The following is an 11,639-nucleotide window of genomic DNA, read 5'->3' on the forward strand; positions in this document are numbered from 1 at the left end:
TCTTCCATCGACCTTGAGATATACATATATAAATCATATTTAATTTTCAGAAAAACACACATTCACTGGATGATGTCATCAGTGATGTCATTTGAGATGTCATCAGTGATGTCATGAGTGATGTCACTGACCATGTCATGAGTGATGTAATATGTGACATCATCAGCAGTGCATTGCGGGCGCGCGAGTTATAGTTAGCTGAACTAACTATAACGGGGGAATTTCAATGGTTTTGTACAAGTGAAAAGTCCAGCTAACTATAACACCCCTGAAACCTATGGTTTTTTCAGTGAATATATATATGATTAGTGATTGGCCGTTTCTTGAGCAGCACTCGCAGGCTGGCTGCAAACAGGCAGGCGGATCGTGCAGGGACACACGCCTCAGGCTCCAGCCGACGCGTTTCGGGCATTGCGCCCTTCCTCCATGGGCTTTCCAATAAGCTGATTTAATTAATTAATTATTTAGTGTCAGTCACCGTACAGTCTCTCCCGTGGTTGGCAGCAACTTAATGTTTGACCATGTAGTTGTACTAGCTCTTTCCTTTCTCCTCCCCTTCGTTTGTACCCTAAAGGCGTATTTATACACACATATACAGTCATCATGACAACTTACTCAAATCTGCCGTATGGTTAATGTATTAGTTTGTGTAACCAGCATTTCTGCTTTCTTACTGTTACATGTTGATCTAGATGAAGAAATGTGTTTTGGTATAGTGCAAGGGATAGTGTTGTTTGTCTAGAATCACACTGTGAGTCTGTGTACATTTGGGAACCACTGTGAGAGAAGCATTTGGTGATATCATGTATTTGCTGAAAGATAACTGTTTTAAAATCTGTCAAGTTGTGAAGTTTTAGTAGCATTAGAATCCAGTCTTTGCTTATATGTTGATTAAATGAGTCATGCCTTGACACTGATGTGCTGTACTTAAATATGTAGATTGTGTGCAGTCCCCTTACCCCTTCCACTGTAGTGAATGAGTTTTGGTAAATTCCTAGGAATACTGGTGCTTGTCTAGAATCACACTGTGAGTCTGTGTGCATTTGGGAACCACTGTGAGAGAAGTGTTTGGTAACATCGTGTATTTGCTGACAGATAAGTGTTGTAAAACATGTTATGGAGTCAAGTTTTAGTAGCGTTAGAAGCCAGTCTTTGCTTATGCTTTGATTATATGAGTCAGGCTTTGACATCAAAGTGCAGTCCTGAAATATGATGATTGTGTGCAGTTCGCTTACCACTTCCACTGTAGTGAATGAGTTTTGGTAAACTCCTAGGGATAGTGGTGCTTGTCTAGAATCACACTGTGAGTCTGTGTGCATTTGAGAACCACTGTGAGAGAGGCATTTGGTAACATCGTGTATTTGCTCACAGATAACTAATTTAAAACCTCTCATGTTGTCAAGTTTTAGTAGCATTAGAAGCTAGTCTTTGCTTATGCATTGATAAAATGAGTCAGGGTTTGACACTAAGGTGCAGTACCATGTACTATTCTGTTCACTGTGGCAGAACTGAAAATGTAAAAGTTTTATCTAAGCACTGTCGTAGAAGTAGTCTGATTATTTAGTCAGTTTCTAAGTACCAAATAGACTGCTTCAAATGTCTATGTAGTATGCATGTAGTGTTCTAACATACTATATACTTTTACACCTGCAATTCCCTAGTCAGTATCCATACACTTCCAGGAAATATCCTGTCACTTCCTTTGCAGTCCTCTAGAGACCCATTCAACAGCATGTACTAATCCATTCACTGTGCCAAAACCCAAACACTTATACATTCACCAAGACAGTCTCTTTCCAGTACTCTAATGATTCAGTCACTGCCTAAGTATTCATGCACAGAGCCAGGTCTTAGCATATGGACTTCTTCAAACCCCTATCCACTATGCATGCAGTCCTCTAAGGACCTACACACTTGTCTTTCACACCTTCAATTCCCCAGTCAGTATCCGTTCACTTCCAGCAAACACCCTGTCACTCCATTTGCACTCCTCTAGTGACCCATTCAGCATTATGTACTAATCCATTCACTGCGCCAAACCCTAATAAATTCACCCAGGCACTCTCCTTGCAGTACTCTAATCATTCAGTCAGTACCCAAGTACTCATCCAGTGACCCAGGCCTTAGTATATGGACTGCTTCAAACCCTTATCCACTATGCATGCAGTCCTCTAACCACCTACACAATTGTCTTTCTCACCTTCAATTCCCTAGTCAGTATCCATACACTTCCAGGAAATACCCTGTCACTCTCTTTGCAGTCCTCTAGTGACCCATTCAGCGCCATGTACTAATCTATTCACTGTGCTAAAACACAAACACCTATAAATTCACCAAGATACTATCTTTGCAGTACTCTAATCATTCAGTCAGTGCCTAAGTATTCATACACTGAGCCAGGCCTTAGCACATGGACTGCTTCAAACCCCTATGCAATATGCATGCAGTCTTCTAACCACCTAGACACTTGTCTTTCACACTTTCAATTTCCTAGTCAGTATCCATACAGTCCAGCACTTGTGACTGCCTTTGCACTCCTCTAGTGACTCATTCAGTACCAAGTACTAATCCGTTCCCTGTGCAAAAATCCTAGCACTTATAAATGTGCCTAGGCACTCTCCTTGCTGTACTTTAATCATTCAGTCAGTACCCAAGTAGTCATGCAGTGAGACAGGCCTTAGCACATGGACTGCTTTAAATGCCTATGCAGTATTGATGCAGGCCTCTAATCACCTACACAGTTGTCTTTCACACCTTTAATTCCCTAATTAGTATTCACACTCTTCTAACAAACACCCTGTCACTCACCCAGTGTGTCTCCTTATAGTACTGTAATCATTTAGTCAGTTAGCATGTAGTCTTTTAGTGAGGTAGGCTTTAGGGCATGAACTGCTTCAAAGTAGTATGAACAATGCATGTAGTGTTTTAACGATCGTCACACTTGTGGTTCAGGGCTATAGTTTCTTAGTCAGTTTTTATATAAAATGTGTTTGTACAGTAATGGAATAGTATACATTTGAAGGTTATTAATATACATTTATTTGTGATTCTTTTTTACAGATACAGAACAGGAGTGTTTCTCATCTGTTTGCACTCTTCTCGTGCAAGATTGTTTGGATGAAGGGTCCTTAGGTATTTCATCATACTTTCTGTGCCGCACGAGTATTTTTTGTTAGGATCCCCTCGTAACAGAACTCTTTGGCAAATCTTGCGAATGAAGAAGGTGGCATTGGTCTTTGTTTCCCCCTTGGAATTTTTTTTAAAAAATGTCACCACTGATGAAAAACGATGTGGGCGTGGTGCCTTCTGCAAAAAAATTTCCTCAGATTTGGTAAATATTTTAAAGCTGCAACATTTACAGTTTTTGTAAGTTAAACTTATAACATTTTGTTAGCTGTATACATTTTATATATCTGTGATTTGTTTCTTGTGTTATTTTGTTAAGAATGCCATGTTGTTGTTTTTTTAACAATCTTTTTGATTTTTCAGGTCTGTCGTCGACATTCGTGGTTCCCACAGGAGTGTTTTGCTTTGTTGTTTTGTATTATTGTTGTTACATTTTGTTTATTAGTTTATTGTTTATATTTATGTTAATAAAAATATAAAGTTTGAAAATAGTTTATCGTTTATATATTTATTATTATAAAAAATAAAGTTTGAAAAAAAATATATATATATTTTTGGTTGTTGTCTTAACTGCTGTGTGACTCTTTCTTGTTCTTATTACTGTTATTGATGGAGTCCACCATGGTGTTAAATTTTGGGGCACTTATCGCTGGAATACTAGTGATATCTGTAGTTTGCACCAACTTCTGAATAGTGTGTTAGATTTATCTCAACTTTACTTCTGTTAAAGTGCTGATAATGAAATGGAGAATAGCCGTTCCCGTGCAAAAAGACATGAGGTGCACCTTTGCGATTTATTCTAAATACTAAAATCCTGTATTGTATTGCACTGAGGTATTGGCTGCACTTACAGTGTACACACGAAATCTATTAAGAAATCTCATTGTATTTATATTGATTGGGAATAGTGCGTCAGGTGCTGGATCTTGTCGAGATACACTGCTCAGTTCGTATATTGTTCTGCATACGAATAAAATCACATCACAACTTTCACACTAATTGCAATGCGAAACAAATTCCGGCGATAAGACACATTTAGCACCAGGGATTTTGCACCTGCTTTCTGCTGGTGTTAAGCAGGACAACTACCTGCAACATGAAAGGGAACACAGCCAAGAGCCACACCAGAACACCCACAGGTGCCATAAAGTCAATGAGCATGATACAGGGATACCCATGAGGGCCAGAAGACTCATCTCAACAACTCCAGGACCGCCAATGCCCCCCAAACCCATATCTTAGTAAGTGTGTCCCTGTGGTCATTGTCTTAGCATGATAGGCACGAGCCCTGCAACATCACAGTGTGCTGTCACCTCAGCGTTGGCAGTGAGCCTGGATGTGTAGCTACGTACGCATCCTCCTGCATGCACAACTGGTGTGTGCTGATCTGGGGTTCACAGGTCAGTGGAGGGGTGTGCCTATCCGGCAAGGGGAACGGGGTGTCATGGACATGTCCGTGTACAGGAAGTGCGGTAAGTGTGTCTCTGTGTTCTGGTGTGGCCTGTTACAAGAGCCGCAGCAGTCGATGTTGTAAAGTGGCATGTACCACCTCCAAACTGCACTGTGATGTTGTTGTTGGAATGTAGCAGGCCATGCGCAAATAGGCATTACAATGGCGTGCCGTACGAGTGCACGAGATACAACAGCTCACCGTACAAAAGTGTGGGGACTCGTGGGAGGGAGGAGCAGCCGTTTGGCAACATAACACACAGTGAACTCGACCATGTGCCACATGCTGGGCATCTCATCCATGATGACCACGGTCGCAGACATCCCACAACACCAACGACTGGCCTTTGCACACATCCTTTATGAATGCAGCGTGGTTTTCAATTCTATGCTCGTTCAGTGGTGTGATGTTGGCGGGTTGTGTGACTTGTGCTCCTTGTTGGTGTGTTTCATTTTGGCCCTTGTTTGTCTATACTTGTGCTGTACTTAATTGTGCAAGTGTGCCATTCTGCCCATCTCCCCCCTCCCCGCCTCCCTGATTCTTCCTCTTCCTGGTGCTGTTGTGTCTATAATTCTGTTGCTGCACACATAAATACATGTAAAGAATAAATTAGAATAGTTCCTTGATTCTTTTAGGTTTCAAAACTTCTTTATTGATTTCTTTTTAATTTTCCATATGAACCGTTTTTTTTAATATTCAACAACACATAGAAGTCAGAAGTGCAACGTATTCTATCAACACACTTTATAGAATATTCTACAAGACGTGCAGGTTAAAAGTTCATCAATTTTTTAAAACTTTACGATATTTTTTTGTAACATTTTCTTCAACATTTAATGACACGTGCAGGTTAAAATTTGACGATTGTTTTAAGTTCGAACAGTGCCTTCCAAATGCAAGTAGCAGGTGTGGTTGAGCTGAGCAAATTTTATCCTATGATATGTACTCCACGTTGAAACTGCTTTTTCTTAACCAATCACAAAGATGCTTTTCCACAAAACTAATGTGCACCCTACTTTAAAAAAAGAATGCTTTTCATGATATCTTCAGAGATAAGTTATAGATAGGAATTAGCATTTAAAAAACCTTTGAAATTCACTGAAAAAACCATAGGTTTCATGCATGTTATAGTTAGGAATTGTCATTTAAAAAACCTTTGAAATTCACTGAAAAAACCAAAGGTTTCAGGGGCGTTATAGTTAGGAATTGGCGTTTAAAAAACCTTAGAAATTCACTGAAAAAACCATAGGTTTCAGGGGTGTTATAGGTAGCTGGACATTTCCCTCGTACAAAACCCTAGAAATTCCCCTGTTGTAGTTAGTTCAGCTAACTATAACTCGTGCCCCCGCAATGCACTGCTGATGACGTCACATATTACATCACTCATGACATGGTCAGTGACATCACTGATGACATCACTGATGACATCTCAAATGACATCACTGACATAGAAATTCCTCTGTTATAGTTAGTTCTGCTAACTAGAACTCACGCGCCCGCAATGCACTGCTGATGATGTCACATATTACATCATTCATGACATTTAAAAAAAAAAATGAAATATTGCTTAATTTTTTTGTTGTATTTTTTATTGCAATATATTTATATTATTTTCTTTTTAAATTTTTTTTTTCAAATGTTCAATTTTTTTTCGGAGTCGCACACCCAAAGCGTACACATCACGGTGGGTGCGTGGATTCTAGCCGGCATTTTAGAAATGTCATGAATGATCTGCGTACGGTGTGCGATGGCTGCGTGTTTTTCAGTTACATCATATACATTTAATATTACGTGATGTGCGCGATTGGTATGTGACCAGTCCGCGACTCCTGCTCCTGCGCATTCGTGACACATGCGCATTACGGTATGCGACGCTTGCGCGGTAGCGGGTCCCGCGTGACGTCATATATGTGCTGGGGCGCACTGGGTGCGCGACTCCTGCAAATTTTTTTTATGTTCTAAAATGATATGTACGTGTGTTTAATATACATATGAGGGCAAGAGACAATAATATATTTGTACTTATAATAATATTTTTAAATATATTTTCGCGTCGTGTGCGTTCTTCGTGAGTGCAGAGTGCTCGGATCCCATGTGACCTTAAAAAAAAAGATTTCATTGGTTCATAACATTTCCCACTGTAACTATTGAAGGACCCCACCCATTTGAATCATTCTTGTTGGAGCATCTTTAGAGAGACATCTCTTTTCCTACAAAAACCCTTTTTGCTTGTTTCTTTGGTGTTTTCCCAAAAATATCAAACAAAATGGCATCTGGACAGCAGCAGCAGCAGGAGGAAGCATCTTCTGAAGAAGAATTCTTGCAGGAGGCACCACGTCCACAGAGGCCGGAATCTGTAGTGTGGAAATTCTTCACTTTTCCACCTGGAGAGAAGAAAGTAAATGCGACAAAGGTGACATGCAAAATTTGTGACCGAGTACTGTCAAGAGGCAGTGAAAAAAAATTACTCTTGTGGCACTGCTTCTATGTAAAAGCATCTCCGTACCACACATCCTCTCAATCTTGCTTGGGAGGAAATGAGGTGAGCTGCTTTGAACCCCTCACCTGCTGTGGCAAGTACATCTGGAGCGTCCTCAGGAACACCTGCAATGGACATTAGACTAGAATTCGCCTTTCTCGAGCAACACTGCGTGAAGTGTAAGAAACGTATATGCTTCGGTGAGCAGTCGGTGGATGCAGTTTGTGCTGCGCAACGCAACCATCGTTGTTAATTTTTTTGTTTTTTGTTTTTGGAATGATAAGTAATTCCAAAAGTTTCCTGTTTTATTCGTTCTTTTTTTTGTTCATTTTTTGAAAAAAACAAAAAAAATACATTTTTCATAAAAATACAAAAGAAAAAATAAGAAGAAAAAAAAAGTTCTTATCAGCATTACCTTATCTGGTTAAAGAAAGAACTATAATTGCAAGATAATGTGTGAAAGTGTGGTTGAATACAGCATGATTGACTGAAAGAATGCATTAGTAGTGTATGGTGAATTTATTGGGGAAGATTTATGAGGAAGTAATGCAGCGTAAAACTGCATCTCTTTAGCTGCACTGCAATGTGGCACTTCCGAAGCAAAGGGATGTGACATATGTACATGAATATGTTGCAACTCTGTGCTTCCTTCTGCACTTCTGCACAAACTGCAGCCATGCAATGACACAGGCACCCTTGCACCATGGTGCAAGGATGTCTGTGTCATGTGGAGATTGTTTTTGAGCAGAAAGGGACACCTTCCTGCACAAAAACAATCACTAAAGGCATTTTCGTCTTTCAATGTATGCTGTGGAATGCAGCATGCATTGAAAGAGGAAAAAATTAGGAGAAATGAAAACAATTCTCCTCGTTGCGCCTTGCTACACCAACTCTAGGATGGCACAGCACTCACACAAATCTCCAGATTTACGATTTCTCATAAATCTGAAGAAGTGTCTTGTTCTATGGGTGTTGCGTGGGAACACCCACAGCAACACCTATGGGACGCCACTTCAACGCAAAGTTCTGTGTATGAGGCATCAAATTTACAAGGAGAGGAAAAACCACGCAGGGTGGTTTTTCCTCTCCTCATAAATATGAAGGAGTGCCTGGCGCCATCACCACATTACAAAAAGTGACGTACTGGTGGCGCAGGGTGCTTGTAAATCTGCCCCATAAGTGCTTAGGTATTGGCAGACTGATACAATAAGAACATAGTGCTGGATGGGTGATTGAAGAATTGCATGAGACTGACAGGAGGTATCCTATGCTGCATGAGTACTACTTCAGTATTTAATGGAGTGGACTAATAGTATGTACCTGCCTAGAGATTTGTAGGGATTATGCACAGAATATTTTATGTGTACTTGTGTTGGTGCCTAGGTCATTTTATAAGAATACCACTAGTAACTGAAATTATGACAGTGCTGCAAACAGAGTGAACACTTCATTTATAAGTGCTTACGTATTGGTGGAGTGATAGGATAAGTAGATAGTGGTAGATAAGTGATTAAAGAAGTGCATGGGACAGACTGGACGATTCCTACACTGCATGAGTACAACTGGGTATTTAGAAGAGTGTATCAATAGTATGTAACTAGTTAGAGGTCTGCTTGGATAGTGCACAAAATATTATAGATGTGCTTGTGTTAGTAGCTAGGCCATTCCAAAAGTTCATGACTAGTAATTAGAATAATTACAGTATTACAAAAAGAGTGTATAGTGAATTTATAAGTGCTTAGGTATTGGTGGAGTAATAGGATAAGTAGATAGTGCTGGATGGGTGATTAGAGAAATGCATGGGACAGACAGATGGATTCCTAGACTGCATAGGTACTAACTTGGTACTTAGAAGAGCGTATCAATAGTAATAACTGGGTATTTAGAAGAGCGTATCAATAGTTTGTAGCTCGTTAGAGGTGTGCATGCATAGTGTACAAAATATTGTACCTGCACTTGTGTTTTTGACTACGCCATTCCTTAAGTATACGACTAATAACTGGAGTAAATTCAGTGTTGCAAAGAAAGTGCGTGCTAAATTTATAAGTGCTTAGGTACTGGTGGAGCAATAGGATACGTAGATAGTGCTGGATGGGTGAATGGAGAAGTGCATGGGACAGACAGATGGATTCCTAGACTGCATAGGTACTAACTTGGTATTTAGAAGAGCATATCAATAGTATGTATCTGGTTAGTGGTCTGCATGCATAGTGTACACAATATTGTACCTGCACTTGTGTTAGTGGCTAGGCCATTCCTTAAGTATATGGCTAATAACTGGAGTAATTTCAGTGCTGCAAAGAAAGTGCATGCTAAATTATTAGTGCTTAGATATTGGCAGAGTGATAGGATACGTAGATAGTGCTGTATGGTTGAATGGAGAAGTGCATGGGACAGACAGAAGGATTCCTAGACTGCATAGGTAATAACTGAGTATTTAAAAGACTGTATCAAAGCTATGTAGCTGATTAGAGGTTTGCATGCATAGTGCACAGAATATTGTAGCTGTACTAGTATTGGTGTGTCAATGATTTCGAGATAGGTAGTCTGTATGTTAGGGTGTGAGGAGGTGCATCAGATGATCACGTAGATGATGTCATCAGTGATGTCATTAGAGATGTCATGATTGATGTCATCAGTGATGTCACTGACCATGTCATGAGTGATGTAATATGTGACGTCATCAGCAGTGCATTACTTTAATCCAAAAAGCTGGCGGCTATATTGGCCTGGCCACGATGTGAAAATTCAGGAATTGATACAATAAAGAAAAGAAAACAAGTGTTAATATGCACACAATGTGATTTCAGCATATCTTGCCCGGTGACAGCCATACCTGTATGTTCGTCAACGTGACTTACTCATAATAAACATATTTAGAATTGCAAACATCAACATAAACAATGAACTACACATTACTTTAAAAGTGAAAGGCTATCGGCCATATTAATCTGGGCACGTTGTGTATTATAATGGTTCATACACGAAAGAAAAGGAAAAAAAGGGGTGTTAATATACACACACTATCCCTAAATAAAGTTCTAGCGATTATAGTTCCATTCCATTCACAGCTCATTAGAGATGTCATGAGTGATGTCATGAGTGATGTAACTGACCATGTCATGAATGATGTAATGTCTGAGGTCATTAGCAGTACATTGTGGGGGCGTAAGTTATAGTTAGCTCAGGTAACTATAACTGCTGAATTTCACTGGTTGTGTATGAGTGAAATCTGAGTCTAACTATACCGTCCCTGTAATCTTTCTTTTTGCAGCAAATTTCTAGTTTTTTTTAACGTTAAGTAAAATGCATATCACAATGGATGGTGGGGGGTTGGAAGCAGGGCCTGGCAATGTGCTGCCCCCACCCAAGCTTGCTGCTCCTGCCTTCCCTCCTCCTAGCCATCCATTGTCAAAGTCCATGTCCCGGCTCCCTTATTACAGCCCTGTGTGGCCGTTGTTCTGCCACTGGCCTTCCCGCCTTCTCAGAACAGTTAGATTGCTGCCCCATCCACCTCCTTCCTATCCTCTGTTGTCTGAATCCATGGACTAGCCTCCTCCCTCCTGCCATGCATGGTCTGATGTGCTGCCACTGTCCTCCATTTAGCATGATGTACCAGTGCACTCCTCCTGCCCTCCATTGCCCAATTATATGCCCTATCATTGACCTCCTGCTTAGCCTCTGTGCTTAGCTTGCTGCCCCTATTCTCCTTCCCCCCGCCCTCCGACGTCTTTGTGCATGCCCCTGATCCGTCCTTTTTGCCCACCATGTTTCATGGACCTGCCGCTCCTATCTTCTCTGAGTGTTGTGTTGAGCTGCCATTCCCCTCCCACCTGCCTAGCATTGTCAGATGACTGTAACCTGTCCCTGCCACCTCCACCCTGCCTGTCCACATTCCATGCCCCTATCCCCTTCCTCCTGTCCTCCATGGTCCATTTTACTGCCACACCCTTCTGCCCTCCCTGGTCTGTTGTGCTGCAACTGCTTCTCCTGCTTGCCCCACGTGGTCTGTTGTGAGGCCCCTTCCCCTGAACTCTCTTGTCTGTACCCAGGTCCTGACCCTCCCTTCTATCCTCCATGGTCCTTTGTGCATGCCCCTGCACCCTCCTTCTTGCCCATCATAGCCATTGTGCTGTCACTAACCCTCCCACTTGCCATGCATGGTCTTCTCTTCTGCCACGGCCCCTCCCACCTTCCCTGTGTGGTCAGCTAGCAGCCCCTGACCCCCTCCCACCGTCATTCCATGGTCTGTGTGTAGGCCATCAGAGTCTCACTGTTGCTCTCCATGGTGTGTCTTGCTTCTAGTGTCCATCCTGCCTGACATCCATGGTCATCTTGCTGCTCCTGCCCTGCCCCCTTGCCCCCAGCCCTCTGTTTCCATGTGCAGACCCCTATTTTTTCCCTCCTGGCTTGTCTGTTCCATTGTAATGCCCCTGATCCGTCCCTCCTGCCCTTTATGGTTTGTTGTGCTACAGCTTTCTCTCCTGTCTGCCCATTACAGTCAGCTAGCTACCATTGCCTCTTTCCCATCTGTTCTCTGTTGTCCATGTGCATGGTTCTGTCCCCTTCCTATTGCTTTCTATG

The sequence above is a fragment of the Triturus cristatus genome, chromosome 2_1 (assembly GCF_964204655.1).
Source record: "Triturus cristatus chromosome 2_1, aTriCri1.1, whole genome shotgun sequence".
Classification (NCBI taxonomy): Eukaryota; Metazoa; Chordata; class Amphibia; order Caudata; family Salamandridae; genus Triturus; species Triturus cristatus.